Raw genomic sequence first — 23,224 nt, forward strand, 5'->3', positions numbered from 1 at the left:
CTTGATTGTCAGGTTGCTACTCTTAAGCGGGCTTTACACGCTGCGACATCGCTAGCATTTGCTGGCGATGTCGAGCGCGATAGCACCCGCCCCCGACGTAGGGGCGATATGTGCCGATCGCTGCCGTAGCGAACATTATCGCTACGGCAGTGTCACACGCACAAACCTGCCCTACGATGTCGCTCTGGCTGGTGACCCGCCTCCTTCCTAAGGGGGTGGTTCGGGCGGTGTCACGCGGCAGGCGTCCAATAGAAGTGGAGGGGTGGAGATGAGCAGGACGTAACATCCCGCCCACCTCCTTCCGCATTTCCGGAGGAGGCAGGTAAGGAGATGTTCGTCGCTCCTGCGGTGTCACACGCTGCGATATTGTTAATGACAACGGATGTGCGTCACAAACACCGTGACCCCAATGATAATTCATTAACGATATCGTAGTGTGTAAAGCCCGCTTAAAGGGGTTATCCGGCTTCTTTTGACTTTTTTTCATTATTACCCTATTGGGCTACATTGGGGCAGGTAAGTAGATAGAGACCACTTACTTGCCCTGCTGTCAGCCCCTCTCGCCCGGCTCAGAGTGGTCATGTGACCGCTCCTGCCGCGATTTTGCTGCTTCCGGTCATTTCATGTCTACATGGGCAGGGCCATGTTGACATGCAAATCTGGAACAGCATGTCGCCTCCCTGCTGGGCTGTACAGTGCGTGGAGTAACCGCCCCCGTTCCCTGCACCCTCCCACACATTCCCCTGCACCCCGTACTCTGCCCACAACCTCCCACATACTCCGTAGTCTCCCTCCCCCGCCTCCTGTGCCCAGCTACGTGCGCCCTGAATGCCAGCCGATTCAGTGTCCAGTTCAATAAGGCAAGGAACACTTGCTGTCAGATACACTGTCAGCGCTGTGTCCCCAGCGCTTTATCATGTCTACTGCCTGACGCCCTGGGAACTGTCTCCCCCCCCTCCCCCGTGCGCGCTGCCTGTGTCATCATGGGTCACCTGTGTGTGTGCATCAGTCTGTGTCCCGCGCCAGCCCCGCGGATGCCCGCACTGCAGCGTGTCAGTGTTTGCCCCCCTCTGCAGTATCAGCAGCTTCTCACCCTGCAGTGCTGGCATCCACGGGGATGACGAGCGCTGCTTGTCATCACTGCCCGTGCAGTCTGTGTCCCGCTCCCTGCCAGCCCCGCAGCTGCCCGCACTGCAATGTCAGTGTCTGCCCGCAGTATCAGCAGCTTCTCACGCCGCGGGGCTGGCAGGGAGCGGGACACTGCTGCTGAGGTTAGATGAGATAATTACCTGCTGTGACGATCTCCTGACGTCACTGCTGTCTATGCCTGTCTCGCGGGCGGCCCGAGACTGTCACTAGCAGTGACGTCACGGGCTCTCGCGATACTGCATAGAACGCAGCGGGCATAGCAGTCAGTGACAGCGCTGACGTCTGCAGTGCAGGAGATTGTTTACTGCAGGTAATGATCTCATCTAACCTCCTAACGGCAGCGCTCGGCATCCCCTGCAGTGACCTGGGCTGACCTATTGATGTTAGCTCAGGTCACTGCACGGCTCTCCCAGCCAATGGGGAGCATTTTGTTCTTCATTGACTGGGAGTCTCATTGACTATGGTATAGATCGCCGTGCGACCCCTTTATTGGATTACGCCGGACCCGGATTTGATTGTTCTTGTCAATAAATTGGTGAAAGAGGGAATGTGGGGAGTGTTTTTTCAAATAAAACTTTTTTTGTTGTCTATTTTTTATTTCTTACTGACTGGGTTGGTAATGTCGGGTATCTGATAGACACGTGACATCACTAACCCCAGGGCTTGATGCCAGGTGACATTACTCATCTAGCATCAACCCCATATATTACCCCATTTGCCACCGCACCAGGGCAATGGGATGAGTTGGGGCAAAGCGCCAGGATTGGCACATCCAATGGATGCGCCACTTCTGGGGCAGCTGTAGCCTGCTATTTTTAGGCTGGGGAGTGTCCAATAACGGTGGACCTCCCTAGTCTGAGAATACCAGACCACAGCTGTCGGCTTTACCTTGGCTGGTGATGCAATTTGGGGGGGACCCCACGTTTTTTGTTTTAAATTATTTAATTTTAAATAACAGAGTGGGTTGCCCTCTGTTTTGGATTACCAGCCAAGGTGAAGCTGCCAGCTGTGGTCTGCAGGCTGCAGCCGTCTGCTTTACCCTAGCTGGCTACAAAAAATAGGGGGGACCTCACGTGTTTTTTTTTTTTAATATTTATTTATTGGCTAAATACAAGGCTAAGCACCCTTTAGTGCCACATGAAAGGCACTAAAGGGTGCCAGCTTAGAATATGCAGGGGGGGGTAGGACATTATATTGGTCTTTCTCATCTTTTATCTATCCCTCTATCTATCCCTTCATTCATTCATCCATCCCTCTATTTATCCCTCTAGCTATCTGTCTCTATCTATCCCTCTATCTATCTAGCTGCTTCCGTTTTTTTGCAGTATGAAAAAAAGTAGGAAGGTACGCAGATGACACACGGACCATATACGGAATGGAACGGATGCCACACAGTTGCATCCGTGAAAAAACATGACCATTTTTTGCGGACCGCAAAAACGGGCAGTCCTGTGAATGTAGCCTAATCAAGAGGCTTATGAGGGTGATGTATTTAATTACAAATAACTGTTTTTTCTTGGTGTATGTGTTTATTTATTTGCTGTGTCACAGATGAGAGAAGCTGGATCTCTGCTCTGTCACATGCTGAGAGGTCAGGTGCTGGGCAGAATACTGACAGCCAATGAGTGTGCAGAGGGAGGGCAGGGGGCGTTTCTGGACACTGAGGCCGGGCAGGGGGCATTTCTGGACACTGAGGCCGGGCAGGGGGCGTTTCTGGACACTGAGGCCGGGCAGGGGGCATTTCTGGACACTGAGGCCGGGCAGGGGGCGTTTCTGGACACTGATGCCGGGCAGGGGGCATTTCTGGACACTGAGGCCGGGCAGGGGGCGTTTCTGGACACTGAGGCCGGGCAGGGGGCATTTCTGGACACTGAGGCCGGGCAGGGGGCGTTTCTGGACACTGAGGCCGGGCAGGGGGTGTTTCTGGACAGTGAGGCTGGGCGGTGCCAGCTCTGACTGAGGTTTGGCAACCAAGAATACAAGAAATTGTCATGTTTGCTAGAGCTGAATGTAAACAAGGAGCTGCAGAGAATAAAGGGTGAATTCAAGAGGAACAAAAGTTAGAAAACAAAAAATAACAATGTAGGGGTGATTTATATGACAATACAGCATAGATTAGCTTACTTTTTTTTTTTTGGAGTGTATGTCGGATAACTCCTTTAACTCTTCGCCTAGTTCCTTCCATTCTTCTGGCCATGATGTCCTTCTCCAGTGATTGCTATGTTCGGATGATGTGTCCAAAGTAAGCCATAGCTTGGAGGTGTATCGAGGCTTTCCGGCCACCGAGGGCAAGAATTCCCTGCAGACTTTGATCTCCGCTTTTCTGCAGCACATCCCGCCACAATACCCTTAAGAATAGCAGAATAATTTTCTCTATCGTTTCATTGGGGGACACAGGACCATGGGTGTATGCTGCTGTCACTAGGAGGCTGACACTAAGTAGGCAGAAAAAGTTAGCTCCTCCCTAGCAGTATACACCCCGAGCCGGAGGCGGACTCAAATCAGTTTTTGCTTAGTGTCGTAGGAGGCTGATGTGGGCCGGCTGGGCCCCCTTCAGCCACTTGATTTTTTCCGTATTTTTTCATTTTTTCGGCGACGCTCGTCGCTCTCATCCCTGTTGTCTTCTATGTTTCTGCAGGTGTCGTTTATTTTTCTCCCCTCATCCTTTTGCAGCCCTGTGGGTACCACTCCCCAGGGTCGCAGAGGCTTGAGACTTCGGGCCCTCTCCCCCGTTCATTCCCGTGGTACCACTCCCGGGTTTGCGCGTGGGGCAGAACCTTCCTGGGTACCCCCTATTCACCCTGCGGTATCACCCCAAAGGGTGCAAGGGGCTTGGCAATAGGGACTGGACCTCCGCAGCGCGTCTGGATTTTATGATGGGGCCCGCAGCACTGCTACATTCACAGAGGGGCTCCCACCCCCCACCGGCGTCCACCTCCCTGCCTTCCCCACTCTTCTCCCTGGAGCCCGCAGCCATTCCTTTGGTGTGGCACATGTGCAGAGCTCCCCGCCTGCACACCGGACAACGCTGATGCGGCGCCGCTGATATCAGGTAGGACACCTTCTCCTACCTTCTCCTCCTCGGGTGGCTGCAAAAATTTAGGCCCCGGTCTTGGCCTAGACGCCCTGCGCCCCAGCCACGTCCCATCAGTCGGCGGAGCACACCGGCACGCGCGCAGAGCTCCCTGCTGGCACCCGGACATCGCTGCTGCGCCGCTGTTCGCAGGTAGGACCGCTGGTCTCTACCTTCCCTTGCTCCGGCAGCTTCAAAATTTAGGCCCCGGCTGCGGCCTTGTCCCCAGCGTCCCAGGCCCGTCCCCCGCTGCAGCGCTATTGGCCGCCGGCCGTTCCGTCTCCGCCCTCCGCTCAGCCCCAGGCATCACAGTGGGGGCGGTGGATGTTTTTTCCCGCTCTCCTCGGCCCGCCTCCAGCCTCCTTAGCGTCCATCTTACCCTGTGTAAAAAAAAAAAAAAAAAAGGATTAAAACAGACTCCCAGTCTGCGGATTGCTGAGGCTGCAGCAACCCTTATAACAGGGAAAATAAACTCAAAACAGCCACAATCATATAACGATAGTGGTTTTTTTTTTATCAAGGGTTGAGTTTACTATAGTATATGTAGATATATATTAACTCTTTCAGTTGCTTATTCGGGCAACTAGTTTGCATCATAGATACATACGTATATAAGGGAAATGTGTTTTTTTTTCCTGTCAACGTATATTCCCCCAAAATGACATCTCAATAGGGTTAGTATATAGAGTACTCAGAGCTTGAATAAATAGTTATTCTGGACCGGTAAAGGTCAAGATTGCTGTACCCTCAATTGTGAATTCCCCCAAATGATGTCAGATTTAGTGATTACAGCCACCGCAGCCCCTGACACTGCAGGCCCCTGTATCACGCCACTGCCGGCTGGTTAGCGCCCCTGTCTCAGGCCATAAATCCCCTCGCTGACGTCCCTCAGGTCGGTGCGCATGCGCTGCGTCCCTGGCCGACGCTCTGTCATACCTCCACAGGACTGGCGCAATCCCCTCGGGGAGGTGAGTCCCGTACCAGGGACCTTATCCACTGCTCGAAGCGGACCCGCCAGGTCTCGTCTTCGGCGGCCCCCCAGGTTTCACCTTCATCCCCAGGTCCAGACTGCCGCTCCTCCGGAAGCCTTTCGACCTCTCGGGTGATGGCCCAGGCGTACCACCTCTGCTGGATTCCGAGCAGGCGCCTGATGTTCGGCGCATGATGAATAGCCTGGTAGAAATGGTGAGTCAAGCCATAAAGGTACGGACAGCCCTTTTCTCTTCGTGCACACAGGTCTCCTTTAAGACGAATGTGGCGGGCCCCTGAGGCTTTCAGTGGACATCCAGAGTTCGCCGTGTGACTGCGTGATCAGGGACAATACCCGGACATGACGTTTACCAGCGGTAAGTCCCTTTATTTGTCATTACCCCTTCTCCAAAGGGCTCCGAAAGGAATGGGCGTGCTACCCTGTGGTCGACCCGCCAGTGTTCCGCCTGGCTTCTCGTCCCTAACGTGACGCCCCTCAGGGACTCCGCGGGCACCCTACGCAGCGGACTACGTTCCATCTCTGCCGACCCAGAACTGGTTAACATCTTCGGTGAGTACCTTCTCAACACAGCCCCGGCGTCTGCCAGCTGCACGGCCTGAGCCTCTAGCAGCAGTGTGACCACCCGTCGAGCCCTCTGACTCAGGATCTGGAATGCGGAGGCGACCTCTAAGGAGTCGCTGACTTCCCTTCCGCCCTTAGGTAACCGTCCTTTCGGACATAGGCTAGTCCAGTTGATCCCCTAGGCTACGTGAGGGAAGAGTACGTCTCTTCCCCAGCATCGGCCCAGACGCATCAGGATCGTCGCCTCACCGCTCGGTTCCAGTCCTTTCGCGCCGCAACCGTCAGGGCGCCTCTATCCCTCCAACAGTCCCTCCGCCTTGCGTTGCAGTGGACCACTTCCAGTTTTTTAAGAGCGCTTGCAGGGATCATGGCGGCTGCCATGTCCATCCTACACTCCAGAGCTGTTAGGTTCACTCCGCCCAGAAATGACCTGGTGGTCCAGAGTTCTTGCTTCAAGGACCCTCGTCTTGAGGTTTAGACCGTCATCGTCACCCTTTCGCTACTAGGGTAGCTGAGCTACCGGAGACCCCGGCCCGGTGGATCATCTCTTTAGGCATGGTATTCGAGATCGTCCAAGGTCAGGTACTCCTCACACAAGAGTAGTTTTCTTCCCTGCACCGAGGCCTGCGTACCCTCTGCCATCTGCGCCCGATTCCATCGGGTTTGGTATGCGAGTCCTCGGTCAGTTGGTGGCGGTGATAGCGGCGTTACACTTTACCAAGTTTCATCTTCGGCCTTCCAGCGTGCCCTGCTGAAAAACGGAGGCAAATCTCTCCTTGCTATGGACCACAGGTTTCCGTCTATGCTGGTAACCCGCCAATCCCTTCCTAAGTGGACCAGTCTCCGCAACCTCCTTTGGGAAGGTCCCTTCTCCTCTGGAGGATAGTATCAACCGTCACCAGTCTCCTAGGCTGGGGTATGCTATTCCACCATCCCACAGCACGGACCCGATGGACACCCCTAGAGTGTTGTCTCCCCATGAACATTCCGGAAATCAGAGCCATCCGGTTAGCCCGGCCACGATTTCATCAACATGAACGGGGTTGCCCAGTCAGGTTCCAGTCGGACCATGCCACAGCGGTGTCGTGCATCATGCACCAGGGAGGCGCAAGGAGTGTCATGGCAAGGGAAGAGGTCAAGAAGATCTTGCTCTGGGCCGGGTCTCTTCACTCTCTAATCTCGGCAGTGCACATCCCTAGCGTGGACGATTGGACGGCCGATTTTCTCGGCAGGGAAGGCCTCGCTTCAGGCAAATGGTTCCTCAACAGGGAAGTCACCAGCCAGATCTCCAGCGAAGGAAGCCTCCAGTCATGGACCTATTGGCCTCCCGATTCAACTTTCAAGTCAACAGTGCATCGAGGGTGCCCCCTCCTCTGGACTAGGTGTCGACGCCCTCGCCCGGTCGTGAAGCCAGTTCAGGCTCCCGTGCATCTTCCCACGGCTTCCCATGATCTCGAAGGTTCTCAAGATAGACCAAGGCACAAGATGGCTCCGGAGTGGCCCAGGCGAGCATAGTTCGCAAAACTCACTCAGCTCCTCGCAGATGCCCTGTGGCGCCTTCCAGACCGTCCAGATCTTCCGTGTCGGGGCCCTCTCTTCCACCAGGACTCAGAAGTCCTAAATTTGACGGCCTTACTAGTGGATCCCGGGTACTAGCTCCGACAGGCCTGTTGGCAAGAAGGATACAGACAATGATGAAAGCCGGGAAGCCAGTTTCCTCAAGGATTTATTACCACACGTGAAGAGTTCCTCCGGTGGTGTGAGGAGTACATCTTCTCTTCTCCTCTCTCTCTCTCCCTTCCTTCATTGCTGGCATTCTTGCAGTCAGATCTGGATGCGGGTCTCTCGCGCGTCCCTGTAAGGGCCAGGTGTCGGCTCAGTCAATTCGGTTTCAGAGACCTCTCGCTTCTCGCCCTCCGATCAAGACCTTCACTCAGAGAGGCGCCCATCTGGCTCGGCGGTATCGTCGTCCACTGGAAACGTGGGGCCTTAATCTAGTGATGGGTTCGCTTCAAGGTACCCTGTTTGGACTTTCCGAGTTCTTCCTGCTCCCACCTGTTCTGGTAGGTGGGCTCCTCGTGGCCATCTCTTTTTTACAAAGGGCATCAGGGCGGGCAGCCCTCTCTTGTCGTTTTTTCCCCCCTTTTTTCGGGTCCTCCAGCAGGACAAGGGGGGTGCTCCGGCCAGAACCCTCCTTTTCTGTCCAAGGCAGCTCGCCGTTTCTTCCAGATAAGGAGATTGGGTTTCGGTCGTTAGGTCCTAGTCTTTTTCTCAGCCTGAAAGGGGCCTAGTTCGTTCCGGAGCTGGTACGAGCCCTCAGTCTTTTATGTCTTCAGGACCGCACTTTTCGGTTACACTGACAGTCAGTTCATCCTTCCACCCGGTCCCAAGAGGCGCATGCCGGCGCCCAGGGCCAAGATGGCCACATGGATCCAGTCCGCCATATGTGAAGCCTATCGCATAAGGGACGGACCTCCGCCGCATTCTACCGTGCAAGGGGAGCCTCTTGGACGATTGGACTTCAGACGTCGACCGGCCAGGTCCGCCGGGCCGCCACCTGGTCTAGTCGTTATACCTTTGCTAGGTTCTACCATGTTCACACCCAAGCTTCGGCAGAGGCCAGTCTTGGCGTAAGGTTTGCGGGCGGCAGTAGCACACCTGTAACAAGGTAGGTGCTTGTAGGTCTGGGTCAAGCCCGACAGGGGGAAGCGGTTTCCTACCTATCTCTGGTGATTGTTCTCTTCCCACCCAGGGGCTGCTTTTGGACGTCCCATGGTCCTGTGTCCCCCAATGAAACGATAGAGAAAGAAGGATTTTTGTGTACTCACCGTAAAATCTCTTTCTCTGAGTCTTCATTGGGGGGCACAGCACCCATCCTGCTTGTGTTTTTGTTACATATTACCTGCCTGTTGCCTCAGTGGTCCATATTCCCAGGCCACTTGTCGCACGGCTACTTGGTTATAATTTTTACCTTGTCTTATCTATGGTTCTTTTGGTTCTCCTCCTACTGCTTGTGCATTAAACTGATTTGAGTCCGCCTCCGGCTCGGGGTGTATACTGCTGGGGAGGAGCTAACTTTTTCTGTCTACTTAGTGTCAGCCTCCTAGTGACAGCAGCATAACCCATGGTCCTGTGTCCCCCAATGAAGACTCCGAGAAAGATATTTTACGGTGAGTACACAAAAATCCTTCTATAATGCTCCTAAATAAAAAATATCTGCCCTACACTGTGCCCCTGAAGTAATAATTTCCCCTCACTGTGTTCTTGCATAAAATATGACACTGCCCTCTCCTTTCAGTACTGAGCCCCCTCTTCACACTCCTTTACACCGTATCCCACTAAATTGCCCAGTTTCTATACTGGGTCCCCTCATCACACTCCTCCTTTCCGACATACTGTCCCCTCCTTGCTGTGGCCGCATATATTCCCCCCTCGCTCTGCATACTGTGTCTGCATACATTTTCCCCCTCACTACCCATACTGTGCCTGCAGACATTACTTCCCCCTCCTCATACTGTGTGCGCATACATTCCTCCCGCACTCCCCATATACTGTGTCCATATACATTTATACATTCCCCCCTCACACCCCATACTGTATCTGCATACATTCCCCCACTCCTCATACTGTGTCCGCATACATTCCCCCCTCACTCTCCATACTGTGTTTGCATATATTCCCTCCTCGTTGCCCATACTATGTTCGCATACATTCCCCCCTCACTCTCCATACTGTGTTCACATACAGTATATTTCCCTCCTCGCTCCACATACTTTTTGCATAAATTCCTCCCTCCTCATACTGTATCCCCATACATTTCCCCCCTCACTCCTCACACCATGACCACATACATTCCCCTCTCCCTCCTCATACTATGTTTGCATATTTTTCCCCTCTCTCCCCATAACATGTCCACATATATTCCTCCCTCATTCCCCATACTGTGTGCACATACATTCTCCACTCGCTCCGCATACTGTGTCATGATAAATTCCCCCTCCACTCCTCACACTGTGCACCCATCCTGCCCCCTTGCTCCTCATACTGTGTTCTCTAATTTACCCCCTCGCTCCCCATACAGCTCTCAAATTCCCTTCCCTCACTCCCCATACTGTGTCCTCAAAATTTCTTCCCCTGATTGCTTCCCATACTGAGTCCATATACCCTCTCCCACCTCATTCCTCATACTTTTTATACATCCCCCCACTCTACATGCTGTGTATACATTCCCCTCACCCTCAACTTTCTTTTCCCCTTCCCTAATTACAATAAATCTTCAGTGTCTTCAACTTCACTGGTGTGCTTAAAACCAACTTGTCAGCTGCATGGAAGTGCTCAATGTTAGGGCTTCAATTGTACTCAAGTGCAATAGATCACTAGGAGCCGGCGCTGTAACCTTTCTGAATCAGCTATCAGCTTGACAGTGTGGCACCCCAGGGTTCAGTTGCCATAAATATACCTGTACCTGGGGCAGGGAAGGATCTCCATATCAGGTAATGCCACAAACAACACTTACACTCCAAGCCTGGAGGGGGAGCTCTACAAGCCGAGTTCAGGTGAAGTCCCCTTTAAATCTAGGTTTGGAGGCGGAGTCAGACAGACAGTTGAGAGTTGGAGTTGAGCTCGAGCGAGGAAAGGGAAGACATCAAAATGGAGAGGGATGTGCTTAGCCCGCATGAGTAGCTGTGTGATAGACTGAGGGATCCAGAAGTGAGGCAAAAGAGGAGTGACCGGGGAGGTGGAGCCAGTCCGGTTCATCCCCGAGGAACAGCGCTGATTACCGGACATCGGCGTCTGGGATTGTGAGGGATCTAATCTGCCCAGCAATAAAGACCGGAAACTAGGGAGACTCCAGATCTCCTGGCCGCAGCAGCACCTGAAGGCAAAGCCGCTACACGGAGCTTAGGGACCGCAGTGAGTACAGCAGTGCCCCTTAGAGAAGCTCCCGCCGCCTGCCATACAGGTGAAGACAGTGAGAGAGGGTCAAGGTATAGGTCCAGGCAGCCTAGTACCAAGGAGAGACCTAGCGCATCAGGGAGGCCACACAACTAACTTAGTGCAGAGATCCTGAACTGTTCCCAGATTACCCAAAAGCTGTCACATCAGAAACTGAACCCATTTTTAATAACACCTGCAAGTAAAACCTGGCCAGAGTAATGCGGGCATCACACGGCATGATATATCGGGCGATATGTCCGCAGGGTCACGTCGTAAGTGACGCGCATCCGGCATTGTTTGATATATCGTAGTGTGTGACAGCTACGAGCGACAGTGAATGAACAAAAATACTCAGCTTATCGTTGCTTGTTGACACATCGCTCATTTTCAAAAAGTCGTTTCTTCTTCTCTGCGCCGGTTGTTCATTGTGTAACACCCCGGGAACGATGAACACAGCTTATCTGCGTCCCGCCGGCAATGCGGAAGGAAGGAGATGGGCGGGATATTTACGTCCCGCTCATCACCACCCCTCCGCTTCCATTGGCCGGCCGCTGTGTGATGTCGCTATGACACCGAACATCCCTCCCCCTTCAGGAAGCGGATGTTCGCCGCCCACAGCGATGCCGCTCAGCAGGTAAGTGTGTGTGACGGGGGTAAACGACTTTGTGCGCCATGGGCAACTAATAGCCCGTGACGCACAAACGGCGGAGGCGGGTGCGCTCGCTCTTGCGCTCGCATGATAGATCGGCCCGTGTGACGCCCGCATTAATGAAATGGTGTGACATACCATAGGCTGCTGCACTAAAGTGACAGTTGAAAGGCTGTGAAGACAAACTGCCATATTTGTGTAAGGGCTCTTGGGCACATTGTGTACTGGCATGCATTTATGATGCGTATTGCACTGCAGCGTAAATGCATGTGTCCTGCGTCCCCTGCACAATCTATTTTATGAACGCAGCGATTTGGGTGCTAAAATTTTGACCCAAATCCGTGCGTTCATAAAATGAGCATGTCAATAATTCCGTGTGCTATGGATGCAGCTCCAACTCTGTCTATGGTGGGGCAGCAGCCATAGCGCATGAAATCGGGATTTATTCTGCTGAAACACTGCATCAATTATGCAGTGTTTCTGCAGCGATTTGACGCGCACATTTGCTGTCAAATCGCTGCAGAATATTCAGCAGTTACGTGCGCATAAGCCCTAAGGCTACAAAAACCGCCTTGGGGATCCCGCTTCACCAACGGGAAGCGTAAACAACTGGCTGCCTAACCATCGCCCCGGAGGTCTGACCTGCAGCCCCAGTAACCATACTGGAACCGTAGGTGGCGTCACAAAATACTTTTATTTTTTTTATTTTTTTTTATTATTTATGTATTTATTTATTTATTTTTTATTATTATTATTACTTACTGACTTTCAGCGACCACCAGGGCCACGGGACCGGGCACAGGCCCCCGTGACATAATCCCATTATCCAACGCCTGGAACTGAGTACCCCATGGCCCTGGGGCAGGTCAACAGCCAACTTTGAGAATGGCGGACTCACACTACTGGAGGCGTCAAAATGCAGCTGTCAGGGAGAAACATCGAACCACCTCATCAGGTGGCCCAACGGTGCCCCTCATGCCAGGTGCAACCAAGCCAAATACCCCACTCCTCCCTCTACATATGTCCTTAACTTGGTGATCCTTGCTTCAAGTGACAACGCTGGCTTGATTTGTTGCAAAATTGATTGGTTCTTCTTGCCATCAATGGTATTGATAACATCCTTTTCCAGCATTACATTTTGAAAGGGTTGGTTCTTCGTCTGTCTTGTTTATCATTCAGGTTTCACACATGTATGTTACTACAGAAAAGACCAGACTATGTAAGAGCCGTATTTTGTCTTGTGATAGAAGCTGTTCCTTCACAATAATGCCACAAGAGTCCACATAAAAGTGCTACAAGGACAACCGCCATCATAACAGTGCCACTTGTACAACACCATCATAACAGTGCCACGAGGCACAAGACACCTTGTAACCGTGCTACGAGGAAAACCACCACCATAACAGTGCCACCAGACACAAGAGCTTTCATATCAGTTTCACCAGTCACAAAATCCATCATAACTGTGCCATTAAGAAAACCGCTAGACACAAGTGCCCTCGTAATGGTGCCCATATTCTCAACATTTATAGGAGAGAAAAAGGGACAAAAGATACATAGCACGCTGTGGCAATTTGTTGTTTTTTTGTGTCTGTAAGGCTGTGTTCATACGTTGCATAATTACTGTGTTTTTGTTGTCTGAAGGTAACTGCACCACACAGTACAATAACAGTCTTCTCAAATTATTGCTTTTCTGCTGCATTTTTTAACATGTTTTCCCACTTATTTGATGAGTTTTTGGTGCAGATGTTAAACAGTGTTTTTAATCTGGTTTTGATAGTACAAAAAGCTTTGATTCTGCACTTAATAAAAACGTGCAATTTTTTACATGAGGTTTTTTTAGGCTGTATATATAAGCATCTAGAGAAAAAAAAAGCACCAAAATCGCACAGTTCAGCAACGTATTTAGATGCACAGAGGGAGTTTTCATGAAATCACACCCAATTGCTTGGAAAGTTAAACACAGCAAAAAAGGAGCACAAGAAAAGCAGCATTTACTCTACATATGAACATGGCCTAAATGTCCAAGCAAAGTGGCTGTGATTTCATGAATACTCCCTCCCAAAGTGATGAAGTGTTTTGGTGCTTTCTTCTCTATTGTCACGGCCGGGCGGTCGGGCCGACCCAGGAGGTGGATCCACTGGACCGAACTCTTAAGATGGTGGTAGGGAGTCCGGCAGCTGAAGCACTGATGGGCAGCAGAACAGTCCGTGCAAGTGAAGGCAGCGGAGGAGTCCCTGGGACCACGGTGTCACAGATGGTAGTCCTGGTGACGTAGCTCAGGTTCGGAAGCCGAGATGATATCAGGCGGGGTCCGGAACCTCAGGAGCGAGATGACGGGTCACCGCAGGGATCCGAGATGGTACGGACTGTCAGATGGCAGACGGACAGTGTGCGGGGTTCAGGATACGGCAGACGGGATGGCGAGGCAGGTACGGCTCTACAAAGAGAGATAGGTGAGTACAGGCACATAAACACCAAGAGACCTGACTCCTAGCTCAGGGAACACGAAGATCAAGCCCCGCCCCCTTGGACACTAACCCCCTTTATACCCAGTACCTGTTCAACCTCATTTCCTGTTAATGGACGCTGGCCCTTTAAGAAAGGGTCAGTGACCGCGCGCGCGCCCTAACGCACATGCGCGCCGCCCGGGTGCCAGAAGCCAGGGAAGGAGGCTGAGGGGAGGACGCAGGGGAGCCGGCCAGGTCCTGGGAAGCCGTCGGGCGCCGGGATCGGGGACCAGGGGGCCTGGGACGGACGGAATCCGGGGGCTGAGGAGCGGGCAGCGTGGCAGGTGAGCCGGGGAGCGGGGGTGAGGACCCGGGGAGCGTGACAGTACCCCCCCCCCACGCCCCCCACCCCGCAACCGGGACATGAAGGCACGGATAAGAGGAGTGCCCACGTTCTCCCTGGGCTCCCAAGACCTATCCTCAGGACCATACCCCTCCCAGTCCACCAGGAAGAACTGCCGACCTCGTACGGTCTTCATGGCCACGATATCCCTTACCGCATAGATGTCGTCATCGGCAATAGGTGGAGGGGCCGGACTGGCAGCATTGGAGAAGGGACCAAGGACAACCGGCTTGAGCAGGGAGACGTGGAATGAGTTGGGTATCCTCATCGTGGCCGGGAGCTGTAGCTTGTAGGAAACCTCATTGATCTTGCTGAGGACTTTAAACGGCCCAATGTAGCGAGGACCCAGCTTGTATGACGGTATCTTCAGGCGGACGTACTGGGAAGCAAGCCAGACGAGGTCTCCAGGAGAGAAACACGGAGGGTCTAGACGCCTTTTGTCAGCGTGTTTCTTCATCCGCTGGGAAGCGCGTCCAAGGGACGCCTTGACAGAGTCCCAAATGGTAGCGAAGTCACGGGCTACAGTATCAGCCGCAGGGACATCCGAAGAAGGGGATATAGGCAATGGAACGGAGGGCTGAAGTCCGTAAACGACATGGAAGGGAGATTTGGAGGACGACTCACTGATGTGGTGGTTATGTGAGAACTCAGCCCAAGGCAGAAGCGTGGACCAGTCGTCGTGATGGGTGTTGACATAGTGACGTAAGAAGGATGTCAAGATTTGATTGACCCTCTCCACTTGGCCATTAGACTGAGGATGGTATGCGGAAGAAAAGTCCAGAGTTACTCCCAGGTGTTTGCAGAGCGCCCTCCAGAAGCGGGAGGTGAACTGAGTTCCTCTGTCGGACACGATGTGGGATGGAAAGCCATGCAAGCGGAAGATGTGATGGATATAGGCTTCCGCGAGTTCCTGAGCAGAGGGCAGTCCAGCCATGGGGATGAAGTGGGCCATTTTGGAGAACCGGTCCACCACGACCCATATGACTGTGTGTCCAGAGGATAATGGCAAGTCCGTAATAAAGTCCATCGCAATGTGTTGCCAGGGAACTGAGGGTATCGGTAGAGGCAGAAGACGGCCATAGGGCAGGTGTTTGGGCGTCTTGTTCCTGGCACAAGAGGAGCAGGCAGAGACAAAGGCGGCGACGTCAGTGCGAAGGGATGGCCACCAGTAATGGCGTACAATCGCACCCCATGTTCTCTTCTGGCCTGCATGGCCGGCTGTTTTTGAGGCATGACCCCAGTGTAACACTTTTTGCCTGTCGGTCTCCGAGACATAGGTCTTCCCGGGTGGTATTTGGGCCAGAGTGACGGGAGCCACCGGAACAATCTTGCTAGGAGGGATGATAGGTTGGGTAGTCTCTTCCTCCTGCTCCATGGACATGAGGGACCTAGACAAGGCATCGGCGCGTACATTCTTGTCCGCGGGTCGGAAGTGGAGCTGGAAGTCAAACCTGGCAAAGAATAAGGACCACCTGGCTTGCCGCGGGTTCAGTCGCTGAGCGGACCGCAGGTATTCCAGGTTCTTGTGGTCCGTGTAGATGGTCACGGGGTACACTGCTCCTTCCAGGAGGTAGCGCCACTCCTCCAGAGCTAGTTTGACCGCCAATAATTCTCGGTCACCGATGGTGTAATTCCGTTCTGGTGCTGAGAAGCTCTTAGAAAAGAAACCGCAAGTCACCATCTTCCCGGAGGAGGATTTTTGCATGAGCACTGCTCCGGCTCCTGAGGAGGAGGCATCCACCTCCAAGGTGAACTGGCGGTTTAACTCCGGTCGGTGGAGTACAGGAGAGGAGGCGAAAGCTCGCTTCAAAGAGCAAAACGCGGCGTCGGCCGCAGGTGACCAGTCCTTTGGTTTAGCCTCCTTTTTGGTCAAAGCGGAGAGAGGGGCAGTCAGGGCGGAGAAGTGCGGGATAAACTGGCGGTAGTAGTTGGCGAATCCCAGGAACCGTTGGATTGCCTTCAGTCCAGAAGGAGGAGGCCAGTTGAGTATGGAGGAGACCTTCTTTGGATCCATCTGCAACCCCGTACCCGAGATGATGTATCCCAGGAAAGGGAGAGAAGACTGCTCAAAGACGCACTTCTCATATTTGGCGTAGAGACGATTCTCTCTCAGTCTTTGTAGGACCAGCTTTACGTTCTCTCTGTGGGTCTGGAGGTCCGGAGAGAAGACAAGGATGTCATCCAGATAAACTACTACACAGAGGTAGAGGAGGTCCCGGAATATGTCGTTCACCAGTTCTTGGAATACGGCAGGAGCGTTACACAGGCCGAAGGGCATCACGCAGTATTCGTAGTGCCCGTCGCGAGTATTAAATGCGGTCTTCCATTCGTCCCCAGAGCGGATACGAACTAGGTTGTAGGCACCCCGAAGATCCAGTTTGGTGAACACACGGGCTCCTCTGAGCCGGTCGAACAATTCGGGGATGAGCGGTAGGGGGTACTTGTTTTTTATGGTGATCTGATTCAAGCCCCGGTAGTCAATGCATGGGCGTAGGTCACCCTCTTTCTTCTTAACGAAGAAGAAGCCTGCTCCCGCAGGAGAGGAGGATCTCCGGATGAATCCCTTTGCCAGGCTTTCCGTGATGTATGTGGACATGGCCCTGGTTTCCGCTGGAGACAACGGATATATCCGTCCTCGAGGTGGTGTTGTTCCTGGGAGCAGGTCGATGGCGCAATCGTAGGGACGGTGTGGCGGAAGTACCTCAGACTCCTTCTTGTCAAAAACGTCCGCGAAGGACCAATAGGCCGAGGGCAGTTCCGGTAGGTTCTCTGGAGCCGGAGGACGTCGGATTGGTTGTAGGGACTTTAGACATCTCTCATGACAGGCAGAGCCCCAACGAGTGATTTCGCCAGTACCCCAGCTGACTGATGGTTCGTGCGTCCGCAACCAAGGAAGTCCCAGCAGGATTTGATGGGACATGTGTGGAAGGACGTAGAGAGCGATGTTCTCGGTGTGCAGAGCACCTATACGCAATTCCACCGGCTTGGTGATCCAGGAGATGGTATCAGAGAGGGGTCTCCCATCCACCGAGGCAATCATTAGGGGCTTATCGAGTGGAGTAACAGGCAGCTGGTACTTGTCCACCGTGGCCTGCTGGATAAAATTGCCTGCTGCTCCGGAGTCGAGGTATGCCTCAGCCGTGAAGCGCGTCTCTCCTGTTGACACTTGTACCGTCCACATAACTGGGTCTGAGAGAGTCCCAGCACCTAGGGTGGCCTCTCCTACCAACCCTAGGCTTTGGAGTTTCCCGGCCTTTCCGGACAGGAGCGTAAGAGATGTGTGCCCTCTCCGCAGTAAAAGCAGAGGCCTTTGGCGAGCCGCTCTGCTCTACGTTGGTCAGACTGTCGTACTCGGTCAACCTGCATGGGCTCGTGGACAGGAATCCCAGCTGTTGAAGAGTGAGGCACAGAGGACTTCTGTGGAGGAGGGGAGTGCCGTACTGCACGTCTCTCACGATACAGCTCTTTGGAGCGTTCCTGGAAACGAATGTCCACTCGAGTGGCTAGGGCAATCAGGGCATCTAGGGTGGAGGGCACGTCACGACCCGCCAACTCATCCTTGATGCGACTCGAGAGTCCTTCCCAGAAGGCGGCTGTCAGGGCCTCATTATTCCACCCGAGTTCAGAAGCCAAAGTACGGAAACGGATGGCATATTGACCCACCGTCAGTGTTCCTTGACGTAGGCGGAGGAGGGATGAAGCAGACGCAGAGGCGCGTCCCGGCTCGTCGAAGGTGCTGCGAAAGGCCTGCAGGAACTCTTGAAGGTTCTTGGTCATGGGGTCCTCCTTCTCCCACAAGGGGTTCATCCACGCCAGCGCCTCGCCCTCCAGATGAGACATTATAAAGGCGACCTTGGCTTGGTCAGAGGCGAACAGATGTGGCAGCTGCGTGAAATGAAGGGAACACTGGTTTATGAAGCCCCTGCAGGTCTTGGGATCTCCAGCATAACGAGGTGGTGACGCCAAACGGAGACGGGAAGCATCTGAAGAGGCTGCCACTGGTGCGGGAGCCATGGCTTGCATAGCTGGGGACCTGGGTGCCGCAGGCGTCATTGATGCTTGTAACGTGTACAGGCGGGTGTCCACGGAGGTCATAAATTGCAACATGCGGGTCTGGACTTCATGCTGACGTCGGAGTTCCTCTTGCAAGGCCGCTAGTGCTGCAGCGGGATCCATGGCCTGATCTTACTGTCACGGCCGGGCGGTCGGGCCGACCCAGGAGGTGGATCCACTGGACCGAACTCTTAAGATGGTGGTAGGGAGTCCGGCAGCTGAAGCACTGATGGGCAGCAGAACAGTCCGTGCAAGTGAAGGCAGCGGAGGAGTCCCTGGGACCACGGTGTCACAGATGGTAGTCCTGGTGACGTAGCTCAGGTTCGGAAGCCGAGATGATATCAGGCGGGGTCCGGAACCTCAGGAGCGAGATGACGGGTCACCGCAGGGATCCGAGATGGTACGGACTGTCAGATGGCAGACGGACAGTGTGCGGGGTTCAGGATACGGCAGACGGGATGGCGAGGCAGGTACGGCTCTACAAAGAGAGATAGGTGAGTACAGGCACATAAACACCAAGAGACCTGACTCCTAGCTCAGGGAACACGAAGATCAGGCCCCGCCCCCTTGGACACTAACCCCCTTTATACCCAGTACCTGTTCAACCTCATTTCCTGTTAATGGACGCTGGCCCTTTAAGAAAGGGTCAGTGACCGCGCGCGCGCCCTAACGCGCATGCGCGCCGCCCGGGTGCCAGAAGCCAGGGAAGGAGGCTGAGGGGAGGACGCAGGGGAGCCGGCCAGGTCCTGGGAAGCCGTCGGGCGCCGGGATCGGGGACCAGGGGGCCTGGGACGGACGGAATCCGGGGGCTGAGGAGCGGGCAGCGTGGCAGGTGAGCCGGGGAGCGGGGGTGAGGACCCGGGGAGCGTGACATCTATGTGAAGCCTGAAATACATTTAAAAAAAAGGACTGCATTTTTAAGTAAAACCATCAGCAAACAATACATAAAGTGCAGTGCAATAATGTGCAAATACAAATAGCAAAGATCTCACCCGATCCTTCTCCACGAGCAGACCATACACCGCCGGATAGAATGATTCACACAGGGTGGAAATAGGGTCAGCTAGTCCAGGGTCTAATTATAACCTAACCCCTGTCAGGCCCCATGTAATTGCTTCCGCCCTTACAAGGGCAGCACCCAAGTATGGCAACTACCCCAATGAAAAACAGGCTTTCCCAACGCGTTTCCCTCTCAGGTTAAATCAGAGCGTTCATCAGGGGAGAAGGGGGAGTACATGCAGGTATATTGGTATATATGACTACTGTGGGGATGTGTCATTTATGATTATCACAGCCCTATGTATTGCATTGTTGAAGTATGACTATTGCGCAGGCGCACATTTGTGCGTTCCATTGACTGAATGAGGAAGTTTATCGACACTCTAGGGACTAAGGTAGCTGATTGCAGTGTGCACATGCGCATATCATGCGTTCCATTGCATTCCATTGATGGGATGCGGAAGTGTATTAGTGTTCGGCAGTCTAATCTAGCCGACTATTGCTCGCGCATGCGCACCATGTGCATTCCACTGCTCTTCAGCGATTGAATGCAGAAGTCGCCGTTGCATGGTGGATGAGAAATGACTTCAGATGCGCGGGAAACACAAAAGGTATTTAAAGAGAGTGTTTGGCAGTATACAGCGTTCCATTGGCTGTCAGCACACATGATTGATGCTGTGTGCTTGTGTACATACCTGCCATTGCAGGCTGTACTCTCCCCTTCTCCCATGATGAACAGAAATATGACACAAACCCATATAGTCATATATACAAATATACCTGCATGTACTACCCCCTTCTCCCCTGATGAACTCTGTGATTTAACCTGAGAGGGAAACGCGTTGGGAAAGCCTGTTTTTCATTAGGACAGTTAAAATAATTGGGTGCTGCCCTTGTAAGGGCAGAAGCAATTACATAGGGCACGACAGGGGTTAGGTGAAATTATAATTGGACCCTGGACTAGCTGACCCTATTTCCGCCCTGTGTGAATCATTCTATCCGGTGGTGTATGGTCTGCTCGTGGAGAAGGATCGGGTGAGATCTTTGCTATTTGTATTTGCACATTATTGCACTGCACTTTATGTATTGTTTGTTGATGGTTTTATTGAGAATTCATTAAAATTTATATTTTAGCCCTTGCTTTGTAGCCAATATATTCCAGGACTTTTAGGCATTATCTGTTTTCTGCTTGGCAGAATTTGGCTTTTGGCTGCATTATTAAGTGCAGACTCAAAGCTTTCCTGTTCCATTAAAAAAGCACTAAAATGTGGATTCACATCAACATAAAAAAAACACAAAAAAGCATAAAATACGTAATAATTAGATAAGAATGTTATTATATCATGAAGTGTGGACACCTTAAAAAAAAAAAGGCAGTAATTACGGTAAGCTGCATGTGAACACAGCCTCAGCATTACATTTTTATAAAATTTTGAAGAAAAAAAAAATTTCTACACCATTTACCGATCACCATAAATCATCTGATCAATGTGTTACAGGTTGTTACATTTACAGGAATAAAAAATATGTCTCTTATTTGCTGATTTGTGAAGCTTATTATTTTAAAAAAAAAAAGTAACACATTAAAAATGTCATTATTGTAATTGTTTTTTAGAAATTTTATAGGAAGAAAAAAAAATCACAGAAACACACTGTTATGTGCAGATGCATCTCTATGTATCTGTATAATCTGCAAGTGGGTTCACAGTATTAGACCTATGTAGTGGCAAACAAGGAATAACAGCTCTAAAAAGCTAACATAAACTTATAATAAAGAGAGACTATTTTAAATTTTGTGTCATCTTTATTGTATCAAAAACAAACATAATAAAAAAGTACAAAATATCCCTAAATAAGTATTACAGGAAGAAATAATGATGTTCTATAGTACAGCTAAATATAGTATAGCAATTATCTAAATATATAAGTGCCGTACTTTTTTAAATTATAAAACGCACTTTTCCTCTCAAAAATTTGGGAAGAAAATGAGGGATGTGTCTTAAAATCTGAATGTAGCTTACTGGGGTGTGGTGGTGAGGGGGTCACAGGAGGCAGAACAATGCTGTGCTCTGTGCGGCGGGTGGCACTGCTCTGTACGGCAGGCAGCAAGGCTCTGTGCGGTGGGCGGGCGGTGAGGCTCTGTCCGGTGGGCGGGCGGTGAGGCTCTGTGCGGAGGGCGGGCGGTGAGGCTCTGTCCGGTGGGCGGGCGGTGAGGCTCTGTGCAGTGGGCGGGGGTGAGGCTCTGTGCAGCAGGCGAGCAGCGAGGCTCAGTGCAGGCAGGCAGCGAGGCTCTGTGCAGCGAGCCATTCTGCAGATGTCGGTAAAGTCTTCAAATAATGGCACCCGGAGTTGGCGCGTGCGCAGATGGAGCTCTCGGCTTGGCTTTATTTGAAGCCTGCAGTGCTGACATCTTCAGAATGTCCAGTGCCTCATCGCCTGCAACGAGCACCAGCACAGATGATCAAACAAGAGCACAAGGAGTTCTGGTGCAAATATAGAAAATTTATTTAATTCACAATAAATTACAAGAAATAGATAAAGCACGTATCAAGCACAGGATTGGGGAAATAAATACCTGGGTCCCGTGGACCACATTTGTAAACAGTCAATGTAGTAGGGCTTTGCTAAGAAAGCACACATGGGGTCACAATGATTTTACAGACCAGGTGGGGCGCAGAGAGTAAATTATATTTAACAGACCCTTTAGAAGTAGAGATGGGCTATATATAGTATAATATAATGACAAGTCAGAAATCGTTACAATAGCCCATATCAAAAAGTGGGTTGTGGATTTAAATGAAGCGCTTACCTAAGAGTAGCGCCAGCTGCCTTAGCACAGAGCAGCGCCTACTGCCCTGCAGTGAGCATCTAGAGACCCCTCTGCACCGCCCGCAGCATCTCTGTACTCCAGCACTACCCCTTCCTCTTGTGACCCCACTCCACCACCGCTGCCGCCCCACCTCCCCAATAAGACACCACCAGATTATAAAAAGGACCCCATTTTTTTTTAACCTTTTTTATCTCTAAATTTGGGGTGCGTCTTATAATCCAGTGCATCTTATAAAATGAATAGTACGGTATATAAAATGCACGCTGAGAGTCCATCAAATCAAACTGCTTGTTCACATGGAAAAGGTGTGAGACAATTCCAGCTACTGTAGAAATACTTCATTTAATGAATAGAGGAGTAACTAATAGTGATGAGTGAATATATTCGGCACTATTCGTTACTCGCACGAATATTAAGGTATTTGGGATATTCGTTACTTATCAAGTATTTTGGTATTTAATGAGTTTTGAGTGCCCTCTCCACATGTTTGGCACATTATTTTCACCTACTAAACATGGGGTATGGCCTACCAATCACAGTAATGCTGTAACCATCTATGCTACTGGAAATACTTTGATTGGCAGGTAAAGAAAAAAAAAATAGATGTGCGGTCCCCTGCCTATTTGTGATAACCAGTGCAGGTAAAGGAGACAGCTGGGGACTGGTATTCTCAGGCTGGGAAGGTCCATGGTTATTGGGCCCTCCCCAGCCTAAGAATAGCAGCCTCCCCACAATTGATGCATTCATTAGATGTGCCAATTGTGGTGCTTTACCCAGCTCATCGTAATTGCTTTGGTGCTGTGGCAATCGAGGTAATATATGGGGTTGATATCAGCTGTGATTTGTCAAAAATCACAGCTGCCATCAAGCCCTGGGTTGGTAATGGAGAGGTGTCTATGAACCCCCCCCCCCCCACTCCATTACGACCGTAAAACACAAACACAAAAGTCCTTTATTTTAAATAATAAAAAAACAACACCTTCTTTCACCAATTTATTAACCCAAAAACACTCCAGCAGGTCTGACATAATCCACATGATGTCCCACGAAAAATCAGAGGTAACATCAATCCCATATATTACCCCGATTGTAACTGCACTAGCACAATCGGGATGTGCTAGGTAAAGT

This window comes from Anomaloglossus baeobatrachus, chromosome 7 (genome assembly GCF_048569485.1).
Source record: "Anomaloglossus baeobatrachus isolate aAnoBae1 chromosome 7, aAnoBae1.hap1, whole genome shotgun sequence".
In the NCBI taxonomy this organism is placed as follows: Eukaryota; Metazoa; Chordata; class Amphibia; order Anura; family Aromobatidae; genus Anomaloglossus; species Anomaloglossus baeobatrachus.